Here is a 7,428-nt window from a genome sequence, read left to right as displayed (position 1 = left end):
AAATAAAATAAAATAAAGTAAAATAAAATACAAACAAGCAAAAACCCTGACTTTAAAAGACCTCAAATTAAGATCTGCAAATGAGAAAATGAACTAGGTAATATATGAATTCCTTGGATGAGGGAGCTGTTAATAGTACATTGAAAAAATAGAGTAGGTGGAATTTAAAGGAAGTACCCCCAAAGACTGAGGAGGGAGAATTCACCTGTCTGCATTGCCCCTCCTTCACTCTCAGAATCCCTTTGTGATGTGGAGACCTGGCTTTGTGATGTCGAGTCCCCAGTTATGTGAAGAAGTGGGCATGGGTTATCCTTCACTCCTCAGGGAGAGCCCGATCAGTTCAAATGGAGAATCTTCCCTCTCTTCTGGAAAGCATATATGCCACATGGCTGAGCCTCAGCTCCACGATGGACACAATGGACATGATATTTGCCATTGTGTGTGGACTGGGGCTCTACCTTCTGTTACTTCCCTTCATTGATAGTCATCTGTCTTCACCGCTACCCAATATAAAGTTCACCAGGAAGGTAAGAATCTCTAAATGTATCTAACAGAGAATACACCTCTTTCTATCTCTCTCCCCACCCCTCTCCATCCCCCCTCCTTCCCTCCCTGTCTCCCTCTCTCTCCCTTTTTCTCTTTCTTCCCCCAATCCATCCTTCCCTTCTCTGTGTCTCTTTCTTGATTTTTAAGTTAGCATACAAAGTATTGGGTTTAATGATGGGATCTTCAAACAAACTTCATTTTTTGTTGATTGCTGTCTTCCATTCCCCTCTTCTCCCTCATCTCCCTCCATACCTTGTGCTCCCCCACTACCCACAAGCCACTTTTCGGCTTTCATGTGACATGGATCCTTTTACTGGTCTCTTCTGCCCCAACACCACATTTTACTACAAATTTCCACTTGTCCAAATCAAGTAGAGAAATGGCTGGGGAGACATCTCCAGAAGGAACAGAAATCTATTCTCCTGGGAACTGATGGAGCAGAGTTGAGAGCAGTCACCAGGGCATCTATCTGGAGCTTATAGTATGTCTGTGAGGTATGCCGGTGTGCCAGGGTGAACTTGAATGCCATGGTTTCATGGATAGGTCCTGCATTCTTTATATCAGGGATATGAAGATATGAAGATATATGCTTCTATATCAGGGATAAGACAAGCACTGAGCACTGGTTCATATATTCTTTTCTCCTGTACAATCTTTTCCTCTGGGATGGTTTCTCTGAGGACTGTGCTGAGTCTCAAAAGGTATTAGACCAGAGGCCAGAGTGACTTCTGGCTTCAAGCAGCAGAATTCAACCTGGCAACTATGAAGCAGCTACAGAGATTTGACTCTTGAGCAAAAGAACAGTTACTGTAGACATCCAAGGTTGGCCTCACAGTGCAAATGCCTGTGCAACAATCAGGAGACCAAAAAAGAATGGAAGATGTGCTGTGCAGAGACCTTGCAACTCCACATCTACAGTAGGCAGTGACAGGAAAGGGTCTCTGGAAGTTGGTGTCTCCTAGCCTAGTGCCAAGTTCAGATCCTCAATTATGTCTGCCTCCCATAACACTAGGGTTACAAGCACATGTGCAACTACATGAGTGATGGGGACCTGAACTTAGGTTCGCACACAGCAATGTTCTTACCCTCTAGGCCATCTCCACATCTCCCTTTTTATATTTCTTAAAGAAAACTGGTTGACAAGTGTTCAGTAGGTAAGTGCTTGTTTTGCAAGCATGAAGACCTGGGTTTATATACTGAGCACTCAATTAGAAAGTTGGGCATAGTGATGTGTGCCTGTAGTCTTGGTGCTAAGGAAACAAAGAAAGATCAGTGAAGTTTCCTGGACAACCACTCTAACTGCATCAGTAAGTTCCGGGTTTAGTCAGAGACTCTGCCATTAAAACTTAAAGTGAAGGAAGAATACAGACACATATCTCTGGTCTTTCATATTCATATACAGTTGAATACATACAAGAGAGGGGACAAAGTGAAAGAGAGAGAGAGAGAGAGAGAGAGAGAGAGAGAGAGAGAGAGAAAACAACTGTACTTTTTCACTCACTTTAAAAAATGTGAAGTTCTTACTAGACCTGGATGGAGGTGGGTGGTCCTTGGACTTCCCACAGGTCAGGGAACCCTGCTTGCTCTTCGGGCTGATGAGGGAGGGGGACTTGATCGGGGGAGGGGGAGGGAAATGGGAGGCGGTGGCGGGGAGGAGGCAGAAATCTTTAATAAATAAATAAATTAAAAAATTAAAAAAAATAAAAAATGTGAAGTTAAACCAACAAAAACAGAACAGAACCACCAACCAAGCTTGGTGGCACACTTCTTTAAACCCATTACTTGGAAGACAGAGGTAAGTAGATCTCTGTGAGTTCAAGGCTAAACTGATTTATATAGTTAATTCCAGGTCAGCCAAGGCTGGAGAGATATCTTAGCATTTAAGAAGACTTGCTGTTCTTCCAGAGGAAGAAAGCTTGCTTCCCAAAACACATAGCTAACAACCACCTATACTCTAGTTCCAGAAGTTCCAATACACTAATATTGGTTTATGCTAGTGGCTAGGCACACAACACAAATACACACCCCACACATCCCATACACCACACACACACATACCACACCACACAACCACACACACACCACAACCAACCACACACAGACCACACCAACAGGCACACAAACACATCACAACACAATGACCCACACACATATAGAAAATTGCATTAAGCCTATATCAAATTTAAAAATACATGAATATCTGTAGCTTATCTAGAGGATAATGAGAACATCTATGTATCAATCTGTCTATCTATCTATCTATCTATCTATCTATCTATCTATCTATCTATCTAATCTATCAATCATCTTTCTCTCTTAGCCTCCAAGACAGATGACCTGGCAGAGTCAGTACAGGAAAAGGTTTGGCACTAGGAAAGATCCCAAAGGTAAGTCAGTCTCTGCCATTATCTTGCCTGTGAGGAGCTAGCACCATGTTTCCCAGGTGAGTTGCAGAGGCCTAAAAGGGAGGTTCCTGGGAAGAAAATAAGAATACCCTACTCAGGCTCTTGTGTTAGAAGAAAGCTGCGATGAGCCAGCCAACAGGTGTTCCTAACAGGGAGGGCTCTGGACTATTAGGAGCAATGTTACCAGGATTTGGAGGTGGGACCCCGAGTAACGCTGATTCTTTTCTGAGGTGACGCCATCCTTTCTCCCAGAGGTCAGATGGAAGGATCATGGGAAGAGGGTAACAGCTATGGGATCGATTTATGAATGATTAAGTGCTGTCCATCCATCTATCTTGAGAACGATATTGATCATGGATTACATGACCTTGGATGTTAATGAGCAGGCCGTAGAGTCTAAGCTCATAATCTTTTCTAATGTGATACCCACAAATCTAGCTTACTATAAAAACCTTATGCCTTACCTTCACTATCATAACCCAGTGTCCTAATTTCCAGCTTGGAAAGAAAGCCTGAAAAAGCTGAAAGAAAAAGAAAAAGATGAATCATTTCTAGAAGAAATTAGCCCAGGATACCATTTGAATTCTTTAGGGAACATGTTTAAGTCACCAAGTACTAAGCAAGACAGCACTATCCTGCCACCTTTCTGGAACCTGAAAGAAAAATCAGAAGAGCAGACAGCCACTCAGAAACTATCATATCCCACCACCTTGGGGGACCATTTTCAAGAGAAATGCAACCAGCTCTTTTTTTTTTATTTTTTTTGCAACCAGCTCTTTTGAGGTATCCTTCTCTGCACAGTGAATCCCTAGTGGCCACTGCCTGGATCCCTCAGGCTACTTCTACTCTCCCTTGTCACTTTTTTTTATTCAATGTCATCTCAACTGCTTAACCAGTTCAAATGCGGGATAAGATGTCTCCAGCGCATTCCTGTACATGTCCTCTGTCCTACCTGGACCTCCAATCCCCTCCCTTAATTCTTTCTCCACCCCAGTTCCAGGCCCCAGCTCTGAATCAAGTCCATCCTCAATCCCCTCTCCCAGCCCAACTACCCTCTTCTCTACCCTACACAAGTGATTATGGAGATTATGGGCCATCTTGTTCTCAATCACATAGTCAGTCACAGTGTCTCCCTACTGAAATACAACACACAGAAGGGCATTTGCTTACAAAACTAGAAAGTAGGCTGCCTTTACCTTGATGGATCAGAGACCTCAAGAGGTCTATGATGTCCTGGCACCCAACCTTTGCCAAGACTGGGCAGTCTCTATCCATCCAGACAATTTTCCTATCAGCTGTGAGCTCCAAGAGGAACTGGAGCAACACATTCAAAAGTGGCTTATTCAACACCGATGGGACTTTCCTTGTAAAATCCAAGAGTCTCGGAAAGTGATGCAGCCTCAGAATACAGTAACAGGACCTTGTCAAACCAGAGACCAAACAGACCCCTCATTATCCTCTGTGTCTGTGGGTGACCATAGCAAGGATGGCCACAAGGTGAGATTCTAACTAGAAAAGGTATCTGGAAAGAATTTGGGACCTATTCTAGGAAAGATCTTAAAAGATCCAAACAGGTACTTGGAAAAAGTTTCAGTAAAGTTATAAGGGGCAAATCTTTTGGAGTCAGAAAGAAATCAGAGAAGAGCTTAAAGAGAGACTCCAAAACTGACTCAACAAAACAGATGAACAACAATCTAGAAAGCACCCTGAAAGCTCATGTGGGTACAAAGAGCACATCAATCGAGATCTGATCCCTCTGAGTTTGCATCAATCCTGGCTTGCTATGAATAATATTTTTTTCCATTTCTGACATTCAAATGGAAACTAAGAATTTAGCATCCTCTAAGATCTCAGAAAACTTCATCAGCTCTTCACAGAAGCTTGCCTTTCTTGATCCAGGCACTCACCAGGCCCTGGAGGAACATATTCTAAGGCTCGGGTGAAGCACTGGTGGGGCCTACCCCTCAAGATGCTCAAGCCCATAAATCTCTTTAAGTTTAAAAAAGTTGAGTCCTTGCCTGTTGCACTGTGTGACGTGCCCTCCTTGACCTCCTCTGTATCTGGGGCCAGTTCAGCAGTTGAGGTGTCAGGTTCCTAGAAAAACCATGTCAGACATGTTTGAGAGAGGAGGTAATTGAGGATTCTTCTCTATCACTGGTGAGTCTCTCCGTCGCCTCCCCTTCCTGTAAGGGTATCAGGAGAACCCTGAGAGCATTTCCATCTGGTACTGACTATGAGCCTTCACAGGTCCTGCCAACCAAAGCAGAGAGCAAGCATCATTCTAAAACTCTCAAGCACAAAATCACGGATACACCATTTCAGATTGAGACTGTCTTAGAGAAAGAGTGAGAGACCCAAGTAGTCCTTTTACTGCCTTGAAGGACCAGTGTCCAAAACCCAGGGCAAAAAGTCACAAAAGCTGTTAGCAAGTTTCCACAAAGTGTGGAGACAATCAGCCAGCCAGCCGCAAGTCTACACCACTGCTGTGCTCCTTCCAGAGCATCCCAGGAGCACACTGCTTCCTGCAGACACTGGCTTCCCAGGGGTTAGGTGACATTGTGATGGTAGGAGAGGACAAAAGCCTGGTGTAGCAGAAGCCCAGTACTCCAAAGCATCAAGTCTCACTGAAGAGCCAAATAATAGTGTTGGCATCTACTTACCAAGGAAAGTAAAAGACAAAGTAAAGGAAACCAAGAAGAAGGGCCCAAGCTCACCAGAGTCAAGGAGAAAGAAGATAAATTTAGAAAAAAAAATCAGTCCCTTCCAAAATTTTGTGTGCCATTTCTTCGATGGATTCACCCCAAGAAGGAAATCAAAGGGCAGGAATCTCCTAAGAAAGGTAAGCCTACAGCAGCTACTGACAAGTTCAATGAAAGCAAGTGAAAAGAAACCACGTGTGGACAGCAATGTTGCTGAGGCCCAGGAACTTATGACAGCCCTTGGACAGATGCTAGAAAATAAAATGATGGAGAAACATAAACTCTGTGCTTCCAAGATCAAACAGCACCGGGAAAGTCCTCCACCCCCTGTTCCAGAGTCATCCTATGGCCATAAGCCAACCTCCTACTCAGAGCAAAGAAGAGAACCCAGTCACCCAGGCAATTCCTCCTGCTGAAGGTATTCTACAAAGGAGAGGCACATCAAAGACCAACCATCTCAGAAAATTTACCATTTATCAATTTATCATAGACCCAAAAAACCATCTCTGTTGTCCTAGGCATTGTGCTGTTCGGAGAAGTTGTCCGTAGCCAACTAGAAAATTCCTCTCCAGTTTTTAGGAGTAGAAAAGCATAATCAAAAGAAAAAAAATTGGTTCCTATAAAAATTATTTATCTTGTGTTAATACATTCAAGATATTTAATGTGTCCCAAAATACTTATTTTCCTCTTAATAAAGAGTGATGGTTTCTCTCTGTTCTAAGTTTTATATGGGCCTTGGTTTCTACAAGAGATAAATGAGGATGGGTGATTGGCAGAGATAGTGCAAACCCACTTCCACAAAAACTCTTGACATCAAAACACTGTTTCCAGTGTCCAGGGAAATGGTTCTCTTGGTAAAATGCTTGATGCAAAAGAATAAACACCTGAGTTTGTATCTTTAGTATACATGTAAAAACCAAGCACAACAGTGTTTTTAATCCCAATGTTGGGGAGAAGAAGATAAGAGGATCCCTGGGGCTTGCTGGTTAGATAACTAGTCAAATAAACAAGCTATAGCCCCATAAAGTGATACTGTCTCATAAAAGAAAAAAAAGCAGATACCCAACACTGACCACACACATATAAATATATATAAACGCAAATATGCGTGTCTGCTTGCACATTCATCTGCCCACACATAAAAATGTCAGGATAAAGTAAACTGAGAAAATTCCATCTAACTATCTGCTTCAATACTTTATATTAATTCCATTGCTCCATTGATTTATATTAACCTTAAACTTAGGGCAGACAGAGGCATCTTAAGTCTCAAAATTCTCCCTGGCGCTTCAGACAGGGAGAGAGTCAAAGACCTTTCCTTGTTACAAAATAGCCAGGACTTTGGATGGGGGCCCATACCTTTCTTAGCAGAGAATAGATGATGCTCGCCTCTGGGAAGCCTTTTCTCCTGGGGAAAGGTAGGAATAGTACAGCCTTAAGAAAAATTCAGTCATATGCTAGCCACTTCTTTATATTTCTCATGCTTGTCAACAGCAGAAGAAAGCACTTTCCAGGTCAGGGTGATGGTATTCACGGACACAACTGAAGGTCATGTGTACTCCAGAGGAATAACCCCTACCGTTCACTTACCTTAATCTGTCTCACAGCCTACTCCAGTCCAGGGAAGCATTCTGGATTAATGAATAGGGATTGAGAGTTGGGGATTGTAGACTCAGGGTTGTATAAAAAGAAATTAAAACCTTGGAATCAAAGATAGAAAGGTGCTATAAACATGTTATCAATGAGGAACCCTTACTATTCCCCTGACCTCTGGAAGC

At 42.8% G+C, this 7,428-nt stretch overlaps 1 pseudogene; it reads left to right on the top strand.

Moving 5' to 3' along the window:
* The first annotated feature begins 344 nt into the window (after positions 1–344).
* LOC121438569 lies at positions 345–6,168 on the top strand (annotated as a pseudogene).
* The last annotated feature ends 1,260 nt before the right edge of the window (positions 6,169–7,428 follow it).

Source organism: Microtus oregoni, unplaced genomic scaffold (assembly GCF_018167655.1).
Source record: "Microtus oregoni isolate MIOR12 unplaced genomic scaffold, Mior012 000056F_ref0000123, whole genome shotgun sequence".
Taxonomy (NCBI): Eukaryota; Metazoa; Chordata; class Mammalia; order Rodentia; family Cricetidae; genus Microtus; species Microtus oregoni.
Note: the sequence above shows the minus strand (reverse complement) of the source record. Positions and strands in the feature narration are given on the sequence as shown.